At 37.7% G+C, this 16,247-nt stretch overlaps 1 pseudogene; it reads left to right on the top strand.

The window, feature by feature from the left end:
- Positions 1–395: 395 nt before the first annotated feature.
- On the top strand, positions 396–463 carry LOC144321491 (U4 spliceosomal RNA; annotated as a pseudogene).
- Positions 464–16,247: the final 15,784 nt, after the last annotated feature.

Below are 16,247 nucleotides of genomic sequence, written 5' to 3'. Positions count from 1 at the left end.
CTATTTTAATCAATTCCTTATTCATTCAGGGCTTTGGAATAATCCTACTGTTAGCCCTCTGAATCAGCATCTGATTCACTTCTGTAGGTTTCTTCCACTATGTTGGCAACCACTGATCATCTTAAGGCACCACAAGCAAACAGCATGAAACATCCATCTCTGTCCCAGTCTTTATTTTCTAGATTTGCTAGCCAAAAATAGCCCTGGAGTTTTCCAAAGGTTTTTGATATCTCTATTATTGTTGTCAGTTGCTGGAATCCATGTCTTCCTTTTATTTCTAAGATTTCTCCAACATTTAAAAAAGAGCAGTTGGAGTAAGCCATCATGGCTATTTTGCTGTTTAACTATAATCAAAAATCACTAAGTCTCTTTTCCTCATTTACAATGGGGGTAATAGCTTTGTGCAGTGGCAGTATTGTAGCCAATGAGGTTTATCTGAGGCACGATTATTGCTAATTAAAATGGGGGTAATATTAACGTCTATCTTCAAAGTTTTGAGGAGGTTGAATAAGAAAGCACACATAACCTGGTGTCATCTGGACCAATGTAAGAACTCAGTAAAATTTAGGTGTTACTATTGTTATTAGAGTGATCACTTATTACAAGACATTAAACAAAACGGATCTGAAAATTACATTACATAAGAGACCCTTTCTGCATTTATATCAATCTGTTGTCATTTAGCAAGTGCGTTTATTAAATAGATTACTGAGCCACCTGATTGAACTTTTATCCAGTCATATTTTCTCCATCTTGTCCACAAGCATTTCATGGGAGGTATCTTGTCGATGCTGTGCTAAAATACAGAAACATTACTTCTAGACAAGGCTCTGCACTAGTTTACCAGGATAGAAAATATCCAAAAAATGAAATGAAGTAAATCTGGTATGAGTTTTTCACTGTGAATTTATGTTTAAAAATGGAGCAATGATCACTCTGAGCAGAGTGCTCATAAACCACCTTTTAAGTGAATAAATTGTCCCAAATTGACAATAATCTCACGAGACAATCATTCACAGCACCACATTTGCTCCTCTTCTCTCCCACACTATCCTTTTAATCATGGTTCTTCAGAAACTAGTGTGAAAGGTTTAGCACTGTCATAAATAAGGACTCTCAGTCATCAGGAAAAATCATTTATTTTGGTCAGGAGATTTAAACTCATTGAGTGAAGCTAGTTATTTCTTACATTTCCTGTCCTGATTTAGGCTTTTTTACAGTGTAAGGGAAATTACCATTGGCTTGAGTACCTTAGAGAGCCATGGTTCTCTAAGTCACTGTCATCCCAGGGCAATTGTGAACAGAGGGTCTTTGATTTTACTGGAACCAGCCTTATGACCCTATGGGTCACTGCTAAACTCAGCTGCTTAGTCTAGAATTCCTCTCCCTCTCACATGGTATCCTTTCTTGCCTGGAGTTATTCTTTAGGTTCATGCTAGTCTACAATCCTCCTTCACTAAACACACACACACACACACACACACACACACACACACACACACACAAGTTTTGGCTCTACCTTTCCTTCCAGAAAGTCCTGGTCTATTTATATATATTATTACACCCTATCCTGAGCTCTTCCTTCCAGGAGGAAACTGAATTCATCTTTATCAAGCCACAAAAATCCTTTGTGATCCTTTTCCTTTAGGACAGTAGGTACCTCTTGGCTTGCATTTACATAGATAGCCTAGTGTGACCCCCTTGAGTATTTTCTTTCACTGTGATTGTCATCATTAATATGCTTATAAGTGAGTTGTTGTGTCCACATGTGGGCATGTAAGCAGCTGGACACTTTTAAGAGCACCCTCTCTTGAGGCATTCCATTAGGGACTTTACCACTTGGTTATGTGACATTCCTTCAATCCTTTGATACTGAGCTGACCACCAGCAGGCCTGTTTCTCAGCCACCTTGATCTCTTTAGATTTCTCTCTTTGTTCAGAATTAAATTCAGAAGAACAGTTCTGCTTTTTTGCTCCTTCCTTCCCCCTTTCTCCCTCCTCCCTCCACCTCTCTTCCCACCTCTCTCTCTGAGATGAGGCATACTCATAGATAACAATAGAATCTACTTGCTTGTCTTTCTAAACAGGTATCTTTTTTTTTTTCAGTCACCTCCCAATTATATGCTTATTTAGCTCCCTTTATTAGAATATCACTCACCATTCCCTCTTTCTGTCCTTAAACATATTGCAAGAAACCACGTGATTATTTCTGCATTTTCCAAAGAATAAAATTATTTCCACATTGTTATTTGTATTGTATTCATTTATTTGGTGGAGTGCAGGGATAATAGCCAGATAGAAGGATTAACTCAAGTTGTTCCAGGACTGGTGACTCCTTGATGTGACCATTAACCTGTACTAAAATAAATACATATATACATCCCTTTTTCCTTCTGTGAGGGATTAATCAGTTCAGAAATAATGAAAAGCACTTCTAAAATATACAATCTACATAGACAGCAAAGCCCACAGATAATGCACTGAAGAAACTAAAATAAAATGAAGATGTCTCTCATTTATTTTGTCTCTCTCTGTCTCTCTCACACACACATACACACACACAGACATGCATACATGCACACTCTGTATTTATTCTAAAGATCCTAATTTTACAAATACATTATTTTCATACTATAGGGTCTGTTGGCCTCTTTATTTTATTATTTTATTTTATTTTTTAAAATAAGAGGTCAGTTTTTGAATAACAGTATGGGATAGACTGGGAAGGTACCAGAGCCCATAGTGATGAACTTCCCAGGAATAGACAAAGGCAGACAAGCAAACAGACAGAGGGACAGGGAAATAAAGCCAAATGGCTGACAGACCCAGGCTCAGCCTCAGCAGCTGTGCCTGGGCCGCACATCTAGTTCTGCCCTGAGAATCTGAGGGATGAGCAGGACCCACAGGCGCCTCAGATCTTGTAAGGCTCCCTTCTCCTTACTCCTGCCTGTCCTCTGCCAGCAGGCTGGAGGAACGAATGCTAACCATTTCCTTTAGCCACTGTATTGTAGAAATCAAACTTCTAGTAAATCCAGTCACCAGAAAATAGAATTCTTTATTAAAGTGAATTGTGGAGGAGCTTAATTAGTCAAATATATAGAAGGTCTCAATTTCGTGTCTTTGGGAGACAATAATGCTAATTCATGTGACTTTTTATATTTTTAAATTTTTATATTTGTTTTGATTAGAGTTGACATCCAATATTACATTAGTTTCAGGTGTCCAATTTAGTGATTTGACAAGTTTACGCATTATGCTATGCTCACCATAAATGTAGCTATCATCTGTCTCATTACAGTACTATTATATCATTGACTATATTCCTTATGCTGTGCCTTTTATTCCCATGACTTATTCATTCATAACTGGAGGCCTGTATCTCCTTTTCCTCCTTACCCATTTTGTTCACCCCCGCCCCCCATGCCCCACTCTTCTGGGAACCATCAATTTGTCCTCTGTATTTATAGTGCTGATTCTGCTCTTTGTTTGCCTGTTTATTTATTATTAGATTCCATTTAGGAGTGGAATCATATGGTATTTGTCTTTCTCAGTCTGACTTATTTCACTTAGCATAATACCCTCTAGGTCCATCCACATTGTTATATCTATCTATCATCTATCTATCTGTATCTATATCTCATTTACATATATATATAAACACGTTTTCCTTATCCCATTTGTTAAATGCTATAAATATAGGGGTGCATATATCTTTTTGAATTAGTGTTTTCATATTCTTTGGGTAAATGCCCAGTATAGGAATTACTGAATCATATGGTAATTGTTTTTAACTTTTTGAGGAACCTCAACACTGTCTTCAAGTGGGTGCACCAGTTTGCATTCCCACCAACAGTGCAGGAGGATTGCTTTTTTCTACAGCCTCACGAACACTTGTTGTTTCTTGTCTTCTTGATTTTAGCCATTCTTACAGGTGTTAGGTGATACCATATCATAGTTTTGATTTGCATTTCTCTGATGATTAGTGATGTTAAGCATCTTTTCATGTATCTGTTAGCCATCTGTATGTCTTCTTTGGAAAAAATGTCTATTCAGGTCGTCTTCCCATTCTTTTAATCAGATTGTTTGGGGCTTTTTGGTATTAAGTCGCGTAAGTTCTTTATATATTTTGGATATTAACCACTTATTGGATATATCACTTCCAAGTATCTACTCTTATTTAGTAGATTTTCCTTTTGTTTTGTTTATGGTTACCTTTGCTGTGCAAAAGCTTAATTCACAGTTTTGCCCTCAAGAATTTGTTGGGAGAAAAGCATATGCTTGTGTACCTAATTCTAAAATGAGACCCACCATGGTTAATACTTGAGTGGAGATATAAGGGTTATGGAGTGATAGACTGCGATGGTCAGCTTATGTGTCAACCTGGCTGGTCTATCAACCCGTTATTCATTAAACACTAATCCACATGTTGGGGTGAAGTTAATTTTGTATATATAATTAACGTTCACAATCAGTTGACGTCAGGTAGAGTCTATTACCTATCTATTCTAGATAATCTTTTTTTTTTAAATATTTTATTTATTTATGAGAGAGAGAGAGGCAGAGAAACAGGCAGAGGTAGAAGCAGGCTCCATGCAGGGAGCCCGATGTGGGACTCAGTTCTGGGACTTCAGGATCATGCCCTGGGAAGAAGGCAGGCGCTAAACCACTGAGCTACCCAGGTGTCCCTATTCTAGATAAGTGAACCTGATTCAGTCAGTGAAGACTGTAAGAGAAGAGCTGTGGTTTCCAGGAAGAGAAATACTGCCTGTGGACTGCAGCTTCAGTTCATACTGGAGGGCTTCTGTCTTCTGGTCCTGATGGCTTATCCCTAAACTTCTGACTTGCCTAGAAATCACCAAAAATTGAATAAGCCAATTCCTTGCAATAAATCTCATAATCTATATATCTATATCTATATATCTGTTACTATTTGGACCATGAGAGATACAGGGGTTAATTCTGGATTTTTGGCAGTGGAGATTTTGAGCTATATCTTGAACAATGATTGGGATATAACAAGTAAGTCAAGGCTACTGGGAAGTGGAAAGACATGGAAATTCTTATACTCTGAACTCCAGTATTATTGCTCCACTCCTTCAAATATCCAGCATGTCCCTACTTCCTCTTTTTTGCACTATCATTTCAATTCACTGCTTATCATAATGCTAATATTTACCATTTGAGCACCTACTATGTGCTACAATTATGTGCATTTTTTCCTAATTCCCCAGAAATGATTTTTTTTAATTTTATGAATGAGGAATTGGGTTTCAGATAGTTTAAGTATATCTGTAAGCACTGCTTCATGTCTTTGTAGTCTTGTTAGTTCTATTTCCACTGGAGATAGGCATCCTGATATCAGTAAGAGATGATGACTATGAGCCTGAGCAGAAAGGCAGAAAAATCTCAGAAATAGCTACAGAACACTGTGTTGAAAATGGATGCTCACAATAGCATCTCTATGTAGTAAAGGAAAAGTGTTCAAATCAGTATTTTATATTTAAGAAAGAAACAGAAATAAATATGTGATCACATTTGGTATTTTTCAGGGTTGTCCAGAGAAACATGGTAAGATACATACATACATGTATATGTATGTATAGATACAGAAATAGAAATAGAGATTTAATATGAGGAATAGGAAGAATTGGGTCACGTAATTATGGAAACTGACAAGTCCCATGATAGCTGCCTGAAAGCTGGGGATCTAGTTCAGCCTCCAAGCCCAAGAACAAGGAGAGCTGATGGGGTCTGAGTTGGAGGGCAAGAGAAGACATGTTCAGCTTAAACAGTCAAGCAGAGTGGAAATTCGTCCTTCTGCAATTGTATTCTATCCAGGCCTTCAGTGGGTTGGATGATGCCCAACCACACCGAGGACAATCTACTTTTACTCAGTCTACCATTTCAAATGCTCACCCAGAACACTAGTTCTTTCCCATAAGCAGTCTGAGAGCAGGGTCTTTAAGGGAAGAGGAGGAAGGAATTCTAATGAGGATATGGGATTAGGGTGGGAAAGGAAGATGGGCCAAGAAAAAAAAAAGAGCCAAGCTTGTGAGCTAAATATAATGATTGCCTATTTTATGATATTGTGTAGAGATCACAGCTTTGTGGAATGGAGAGCAGGCTCGAGCAAGGAGCATGGAACTTGGGTTCTTTAGAGTCGTAAGACTTCCTAATCCTGCTGCTTTTTTAGCTGGCTGACCTAAAACTATGTAAATATTAGTTATCTTTTGTGCCTGGCTCTGCTGATGCCCACAGTGTATGTTACTGTTTCTTCATTGCTGTCTGTGGTTATTGGCTAGAAGCCCTTACACAGAGACAGGAGTCCAGCCCCCAGCATACTGGTCTGGCCTGCCAGGGTCTGCTGGCTGTGGGAGTTTCCTGGTGGCCTCAGGCACCACTTCATTGAGGGAGGTAGTCTCTGTGAATCCTCAAGTGTAGCCTCTGTTTGCCCTGCCTGCAGTTTCCATATCTTGGCTCACAGCGCAGCTGTCCTGCAAAGAGCTCCCCTCCAGCCTGCCACAAGGAAGACGCTGCCCTTTCTACTTGTCATTTCATGCTCTCCATCCCATCCAACTCCTCAGACCACACAGAGACCAGTAACAACTCACAAAGAATCATCCAACAGCTCTGGAGCAGGAAAGGAGTGGGATGGGGTTTTGCCTCCCCTCTTCAGTCTCCCATGCTGCCTTCAGGATACTCTTCATTTGCAAACCCAAGACACAGGGAGACCAAGCTCTGGAGGCTACAGATAAGGCTTCTCCTGATTTTTTATGTTATGATTCCCATACAACAAAATACTTTATGAGGCCCATGGAGTTTGATATAAAGGAAATTATATGGAGCATACCTGTTTCTCTTTCTGCCAAAGGGAGCAGAATGAAATACCCTTCCCACTGTGGTGGCACAGGCAAGACACAGGACCTCAACAGTGCTCAAGTACACCTGGGGCCTTCTGGAAACTAGTCAGATGAGTAATTTATAGCAGTTATTTTATAAAGGCATTGGCTGGAATTAAAATATTCCTTTCAAAAGAGTGGATAAAGCCCTGCTACTTGAAATTTGATCTTAGACTAGTTCATATTAAGGATATTAAGGATAAAAGTCCTGATGTAAAAAAGTGACATCCTAGAACAAGTTGTTGTGAGACAGGGACTATAAGGATCAACAGGACTTGGGTGGTACACAATGAGAAATTTAGACTAGACTAGAAATGATATTCTTAGGAATACCTAGGAAGTGTTCAAGGGCCCCCTAACTAAGAGAAATGGAAATTTTCTATCAGAACTCCAGTGGATACCATTTTATATTTTTCTTAAATAGAATTAAGCATAAAATAATAGATAATTACAGAGATTTAGCCTTGTTTTCTCATAGCATAGATTGGTATTTTTAATTAATACTTTTCCTATCTTTAGAAAGATTCAGATTAAATAACTCTATCAAGTTATTATTATAGATAGGACATGCACAGGGAAGATCTCACCTGTTTTTGCCCTCAAGGTTAATTAATTAATTAAGTCATTTATTCAGCAAATATTTAACAACTACACGTTACAACTTTTCTAAGTATTTGATATGTATCAGTGAACAAAACGTATTTTAAAAAACCCCTGCCCTCATGGCAGAGTCAGGTTAGTTATATTCTATAGAGAAGGATAGTGTGACAAAGCCTGTTTCTGCCAGGATAGAAAACCAAAGAGAGAGAGAGAGAGAGAGAGAGAGAGAGAGAGATCATATAAAAATGAAAGGGGACAATTCCTTAGTCTTACTTACATGTGGCAGCCCAGCTTCTAACACTACTCCATTGATGCAATCAGATATTAGATATTAAGTGGGGATAGAAAGATAGGTACTTGTGTGTTATCTGCTCTCAAATCCAATAATTACAGTGGCTTTAATCAGGAAAATGTGAGGTTCATTGGGCACAATTGTGTATTATTTCCATCATGAGTTAATTCTTCCGGAAAAAGGAGGGGGAGTGAAAAAGGGTTGGGCAGGGAAAGTGAAAGGTAGGGAATTGGTGGGAAAGAAACAAGTTTGAGAAACATGATCTAGAGTCTAAAAGAAAAACCTGCAAAGTAATTTATTAGCGTCATGGTGCTTTCTATATTTCAGGCCAGACTATGGTAATGATGTTTTGTTTTCTTTTTTTCCTTCTCTCCCCTTTCAAGCCCTCAATTAGGCCTTGAGAAAGGAGTCAGCACACCTTTAAAACTTTCCGTTTAATCACCTATAGCGAATGCTCATTTAATGATTGTCTTTTTGTACCAAACAAGAAGTAACAATGCTTTTAGCAAAAGAAATAGAATGGGAAAGAAATTGCCTAATCAGCCCTGCTCATGCAGTGCTTTGTGAGAAAGATTATTGAATTTTCAGTCCCTGCAGAATTTTAATGAAGCTCCATCTTGCTGGAAAATCCAGCCCTTTGTCAATAGAGTTCAATAACTCGACCACCCATGTAATAAGATGTACCAGTTGAAATCTTTCACTCTGCCAAAACCAGAGGCATGCTAGAAGTACCCTGGAAATATGGAAGCACATTCTGTGTCTGTCACCATTGATAAAGTCTGGAGGTCCATGCTAAAAATGCTATTATATAGTTTGTCTGACTATATAGTGGGCCCACTTTATATCATCTCCTTAGATAAATAACATTTGTAGGGGCAGCCCCGGTGGCGCAGCGGTTTAGCTCCGCCTGCAGTCCGGGGCGTGATCCTGGAGACCCGGGGTCGAGTCCCACGTCAGGCTCCCTGCATGGAGCCTGCTTCTCCCTCTGCCTGTGTCTCTGCCTCTCTCTCTCTGTGTGACTATCATAAATAAAATTAAAATTAAAAAATAAAAAAAATAACATTTGTAAGGACACAATAATGTTAGCCACAGTTATGATGTGTCAGGTGCTCTGCTAAGAGCTCTATGTACACTTCCTCCCCCTGTAACAATTCTGGGGGGCAGTTACTCTCATTATTTCTGCTTTGCATATGAGAAAACAGAGGTTTAGTGTAGTAGATAGAATCCAAAATTATCAGTGTCCTGGTCTTTGAAACCTATGAGTATGTTACCTTACACAGCAAAAGGGAATTTGCAAATGTACTTAAGCTAAGGATCTTCAGATGGAGAGAGTATCTGGCTTTATCCAGGTGTGCTTGATGTAATCACAAAGGTCTTTATAAGAGGGAAGCTGTAGAGTCAAGAGGCACAGAGTAGAAGAGGTGATTATGGAAGTAGAGGTTGAAGGAATGCAGGAAAGGGCCATGATCCAGGTAACCTCTAGAAGGAAAAGGGAAGAGAACAAGCTCTCAATTCCTTTCCCATTCCATTTCTTTTGTTAAAGGCATTATTACTTCTTGTTTGGTACAAAATGACAAACATTTTATGAACGTTTGCTATATGTGATTAAGCAAAACAATGCTCCATTTGAGAACAAGAGCCTTTAAGGCATGAGGATGAAAAGTATAAAGTCCCTCAGTGGGTGATTGTAAGTAACTTTAAGTGGGACATACCTGCTGCCACTCCTTGGGTTTTGGACCTATTTATGTTTACCTGCTGGGGACACCATATGATATAAAGGTCTTTGATATAGTGCACATATTTCCTCCTAGAATGACTCCCCATTCTTCCTGAGTGGTGTCTCTGAGCTGATGTTTTGGATGTGCTTTAGTGGGCTATTCCATCAGTCTGGCACTTTACGAGTGGTGAAAACTACCTGGTGACGCCTTTCCTAGGACAGCTATGGTAACTGAGCAAGATGAAGGTATAAATTGGGTGTCATGATTTTTATTGATAAATCTGGCTATTATACATGTTGTGCATTTCAAATAAATCTCACTTTTAAGTGAGATCTCTCTTTTCCTCGTGGGCTTTAGTCCTCTATATACTTGGCAATGCTCTAAGTAAAACCCTTTTGCATGGACTCTACCCATCTTTGAAATCTCAGTTTGGTATACTCCCTTCCCTTTATACAATATCGGCTAGTCACATCTTTCTTACCTCCTTCTACTTCCTTCAGCCAAAACACTTCTGCTATTCTCTACCTAACCTCTTTTTATCCATATATTAAGATTTAGAGCAAGGCATAGCTGTTCCAAAAAAGCCAATTTTGAGCCTACTATGGACTCTCTTATCTCACCTTCACAGGTGACTTGTGGCACTTATATTTGCACCATATACTTGTATACTTGGCTTTGGATTGCCTTTTATTTTCTGCCTCTTATTTTTGTTTGCCAGGCTATTGCAAGCTCCCTTTGATGGAGAAACTTCACTATTCCTATTCCTTGGAATGCCTAACGTAGTGCTATGGTCTACAGCTCAGGTTTTCTTTGTTATTGAGATTCACATTTGTTTAAAATTATACAGAAGCTTTATTAATTTTTACAAACATTTGTTTTCATAGTTAGGGTTCATTACAGTTAATTTTATATGGCATTGCCTTTTTACTTTGTAATTTCTTAAATGAATATAAATAGCATTTTTCAAAAGAAGAAAACACATGAAAAAACTAGGACTATGCTGGGGTAATTCATTAGACTGGCAGCTGTGGAGTTTTGTATTTATGAAAAACAGGAACAAGGTCTTAGGAGTTTGGTTCCATTACTACCAGTTTATTGTTCTCTGTAAATCAGAATAGCACATGGTACTGACTCCTTCTAGTAATTCCCAGAAGTTCAGTAGCAAATATATTACATCAGAGATACAAAATCCATGCTGGAAACTGGAATACCTCAGATTCAAACGTTAAGGATCAATTTGGATTCAAATTTCTGCAAATAATATAGTTTTAGTTTTCATTACTTTTGAAAATATCTTGCAAATAATGTTTCATATACATCTTTTAAATTAACTTGTTAGCTACAAATCACTAATGTTTTTCAGCACATTGTTAGTATGATCAAATGACACCTTAGGAAAATTACTATTATGAAGTGTTACAATAGACTAAAGACTAGAAAAAGAGAGGCGAATCTCAAGGGAGGAGGTATTATAATACTCTGGTGTGAAGTGAATATGACCTGAACCATGATGGTACCACCAGAGAGATTACCATAAGACACTTATAAGACTGGTGATTTGTGGATATAGGGAGTGAAAGACTCCCAGTTTTCAAGCCTAGGAAGGTAGAAGAATAATAGTGGCACTATTAAAAATTGGAGAAAGAGGAAGAAAAAGAGGAGTTTCTGGTTGAAATATAAAGTCCCTGCTTTACATTAACCCAAAGGTTGTAGGTCACTGGGAATATACAAGCCTGATGTATTTGTCAAAAGCTTTTGTATTCAAGGTGGTCACACTGGCATATTTTTATCTCTTCAGCAGATATATATGTTGGATGCTAACTAACTCTGTACTTTGATATCTTTCAGAAGACCTGATACATCTGGTTAAATGATAAATGGATTAGAATATAATGGAACAAATCTAATACAGTATTGTTCTAAATGAGCACTAATTCAGTTTGGGTCGATTAATGACTTATACATTTCAGTAACAGAAGTTTCCTGAGATTAAGGTAATATATTCAGAAAAATCTTCTATTAAAAATCAAATAAGACCTTAGAGAGTAACATATTATCAGCCATTTATATGGTAAGTTGAATATGCTAATAAAAATGGAGTAGAGGAGTAAGAGTCTAGGAAATACATCAACATCTCAGCTTCAACACAGTTTAGCATTGACCAGTCTAGATGAAGATGCTTTTTCAACTGTGATAAATAAATGTTGAAAAAGGAAAGACTAAGTTTGTGAAGTTTGGTCTTCAATGGAAAAAAATACTTAATATGAGCACTGATCAATAATGTGCTGAGAGTAGATACGTAGGTAAAGATTTGCTGAGGTTCTTCAATGGAAGGATATAATTATTCATATCCTGTTTTCTTGAAACCAAACCATCAGGTCTTCTTATTCAGCTTCCATTGTGAAAAGTCACAGTTTTCTCAAAAGAAAGGGACAAAGAATCACTGCTTCAGTAAACGGTGTTATCCAACTGTCTTGGTTTGCTCAAGAGTGAAAGGATTCCTGAGATATGGGAGTTTCATTTTTAAAACCAGGATAATCTTGGTCAAGCTGGGAGGAATTGGTCACTGAAGAACCTCAATGTGAAAAACAGGCTAAGTTCTAGGAGCCATATATATGAACTTGGCTGCTGAAGAACATGGGCATCTTGTTCTGAAATAGTTCTTATGGTTCCTGGTGGTCTGGCTGCCAGCTAGAGACTGACATTGGGTATAAGTTTTCAGATAGAAATGGTGACCTTAAATAGAAACATGGTTTCTTTGTCAAATGATCTGTGATGTGTTTCCATAAGTAGTTTAATTATACACAAAATCTAGGTGATTTGCTACTTGATTTATAACTCCGTTATTTCTCCTTAAGAGAAATAAACTTGCATGCAATGAGAAGTACAGATGAAAGGGCTGTTACCTTTCCAATAGTAAGTGATAAAAAGTCCATTCTGGCTGGCTAGGAAAAAAGACAATTTATATGACAGGTCACTAGGATATTTTGTTTATCCCTACAACAGGAAAGCTAGAAGTACAATTATATTTCACAAGCAGCTGGAACTCAACCTTCCAGGGTTCTTCCTTGGTCTCTCATGTCTGCTGTTCAATGCACACCATGTCATCCTGTGCCCTACAGTCTACATTTCACCACATGAAAGAAATTTCAAATCTTGGGATTAATACAGCAGAAAGATTCTGAAATGTTCAGTTTTAAGTTAAAAAAAAATCCCAGGGAAATGCTTTGCTTAGCATTAAAACAGTTGTATATGGCCAACATGCATATGAGAAAATGCTCTGCATCACTTGCCATCAGGGAAATACAAATCAAAACCACAATGAGATACCACCTCACACCAGTGAGAATGGGGCAAATTAACAAGGCAGGAAACAACAAATGTTGGAGGGGATGCGGAGAAAAGGGAACCCTCTTACACTGTTGGTGGGAATGTGAACTGGTGCAGCCACTCTGGAAAACTGTGTGGAGGTTCCTCCAAGAGTTAAAAATAGACCTGCCCTACGACCCAGCAATTGCACTATTGGGGATTTACCCCAAAGATACAGATGCAGTGAAACGCCGGGACACCTGCACCCCGATGTTTATAGCAGCAATGGCCACGATAGCCAAACTGTGGAAGGAGCCTCGGTGTCCAACGAAAGATGAATGGATAAAGAAGATGTGGTTTATGTATACAATGGAATATTACTCAGCCATTAGAAATGACAAATACCCACCATTTGCTTCAACATGGATGGAACTGGAGGGTATTATGCTGAGTGAAGTAAGTCAGTCGGAGAAGGACAAACATTATATGTTCTCATTCATGTGGGGAATATAAATAATAGTGAAAGGGAATATAAGGGAAGGGAGAAGAAATGTGTGGGAAATATCAGAAAGGGAGACAGAATGTAAAGACTGCTAACTCTGGGAAACGAACTAGGGGTGGTAGAAGGGGAGGAGGGCGGGGGGTGGGAGTGAATGGGTGACGGGGACTGGGGGTTATTCTGTATGTTAGTAAATTGAACACCAATAAAAAATTAAAAACAAAAAAACAAAAAAACAAAAACAAAACAAAACAAAAAACAAAGAGTTAAAAAAAAAAAAACAGTTGTATAGTTTTTACATAAGCCACCTATGATGATGGTCTATAGTATCATACCAATACTGTGGAGGCTGCATGGTTGGAGTTTCTGGAAAGTGTGGCACAATGGGAGAAGTGGTAGTAAGGAGGGAAAAAAAAAGTGTCTACTAATCTCAAAGGTGTGAGCCTGGCAAAGGATAGTATGTTAGTATTTCACAGAGTATAGTCTATAGACCATAAGCATTAGCACCACCGAGGAACATGTCAGACATACAAATCCTTGATCTCACTTTATAAGTAGTGATCAGAAATTCTGGGGATGGGGCCCACCAATCTGTTTTAACAAACCTTTTGGTGATTCTGATGTACTCCAAATTTTGTACCTTACAATATAGGAAAGCTACTCTAGAATAATTGAAAACCTTTATAAGAAGTTTTTTCATACTTAACATAGAAGATAAAAGAAACCTAATTGGGATGCCTGGGTGGCTCAGCGGTTGAGCGTCTGCCTTCGGCTCAGGGCATGATCCTGGAGTTCCAGAATCCTGTCCCATATCAGGCTCCCTGCATGGAGCCTGCTTCTCCCTCTGCCTATGTCTCGGCCTCTCTGTGTCTCTCATGAATAAATAAATAAAATCTTTCACAACAATAACAAAAAACTCATTCATTCAACAAAACCTCTCCCCTAACCAGCCCCTTGTCAGAAAAGAGTATACTTTAAAATTCTATTCTGAGATTGATAGCTTACTATCCCGTTCTCTGTCACTGAGTAACACAGCAAAGCCTAAATTAACTGAGATGCCCCATAAGTAAGTTGCCCTATCTAATGAATTTTCTGGGTAACTAAGAGTTAAGCAACCACAACCAAAGTAATAAAAAAGAACCCCAAATAAAATACACATTAGATATTTTCTTCAAAATTCAAACAAAAGTGTTTGATTGTATTTGCTCACTTGCTTTAATGTATCAGCAAAGAAAAGTGAACCTAAGTAAACTTTTTTGGATAAACAAATATTGTTGATCTTCTCATATTATACTAAGAATTACTGATTATTTCATAGTAATGAAGGAGCATTTGCTAGAAAGATGGTGTTTTAATAAATTCTGTCCTTTTTTTTCTATTTTTTTTCCTTTTTGCTCAGAGCCAAACATCAAAACAATACAAGTCATTTGAATGTCCTGATTAAGATGGTCTGTGGTTGATCAAACTCTGCAAGCAAAGTTGCTCAAGTGCCCTTGCACTTGAAGCATTGGTAGATCAATGATTATTATTTTATGTGCTTAAATAGCCCTTTTGGGCATTTAAAAACTGAGGTAGAAATTTAATGCCAATTTTATTCGCAAAGGGCTTGAGAAATTTACTTTGTTTCTGCCTCAGTATTTCATATAAATTTTATTTTCATTCTCATAATATTCGATATTTCCCCAACATTTATATTATGGAATTGGGGCTAGACTGCCTGACTTAAATTCTGATTCCACCACTTTTTAACTGTGAAATTAGGCAGATTATTTATCTTTAAATCCTAGTAAGGTCTCCAATAAGTGCTAGTGATTATTAACTATTTCCTTTGAAGGATATTGCCTTACTTTCTCTTTCATCAGTAAGTCCAGTCAAAGAGCCAGCCAATTTCATTTGCAGCTTGTGAAAAAGAAAATAAATATCTAGGAATAAAGAAAGGTGTTGAGAAGTCTTGCAGTTTACCAAATTATCTAGTTAATAAATGGCACTCAGTAAAGTAAATTAAAATTTTATAATTCTAGGAATTAATAAACCTATTCTGGTCTGAAAACAGCAACAATAAAACTATGATGCTACTAAGAACCACCTATAACAGGCGTCATGATGCCTTATACAATGGGTTTAGGATCACTGGTTAAGCAATAATGAGAAGTGTTTCATCACCAGAGTATACATTTTTGTTGTTATTAAAGAAACTAAACTAGAGGATCTTTACAGAAAATTCTGACTTTTTTCTTTGCTGATAAAGATGATGAAGAATGAGATCCTAATGGTGATTTTGAACATGTCTATGCTATGTTGCCGCATGTTACTCTTTCTAACATTGAGATTCTGTAACTCCAATTGATAAATTCTTTTGGCATCAAAATTCCTGGGTCTTGGAAAACTAAGAAGGAATCTCTAAGTCTTATCTGCCCAAGTACTCATTCAAAGAATTTTGTATAGAGACATTTTAGTTGCTCAAACTGGGAGAAAGTAGAAGTGAGTCAAATATAGCAGCTGTTTTATTGCTGTACAATGATGCCACATAATACTTCAGCTAAGCAGGATACAAAACCTGATTCCAGTTATCAGTGCTTTGGGAATTTCAGGTAGACTGAATGTAATTACTTTCTTTGGAGTTAGGCCAAGGTGTCTGGGTTATGAGCATCTCGTTTTGGGCAATTTGTGCTGTGGGACCATTAATAACTAAACATGCTCAGTGCCCAAATTCTTGATATTTCATAGCAGCAAGCAAGAAAAGAAAAAACTTGAGGAGATTAGCTTATTCATCATTCTGTTTCCAAATAGAGCAGGACATAGCTTAGAGTGCTTTTTATAGGAGTTGATATGATCTGTGGAACTTTTGAGATATTGAGACAATGAGTATTAGCAGATGTAGCATTAATATTCACTTCTTGTCCTTCACCTATGTTCAAAGGGACTTATAT

The sequence above is a fragment of the Canis aureus genome, chromosome 9, assembly GCF_053574225.1.
Source record: "Canis aureus isolate CA01 chromosome 9, VMU_Caureus_v.1.0, whole genome shotgun sequence".
Taxonomy (NCBI): domain Eukaryota; kingdom Metazoa; phylum Chordata; class Mammalia; order Carnivora; family Canidae; genus Canis; species Canis aureus.
This window is presented reverse-complemented; position numbering and strand designations above follow the sequence as displayed.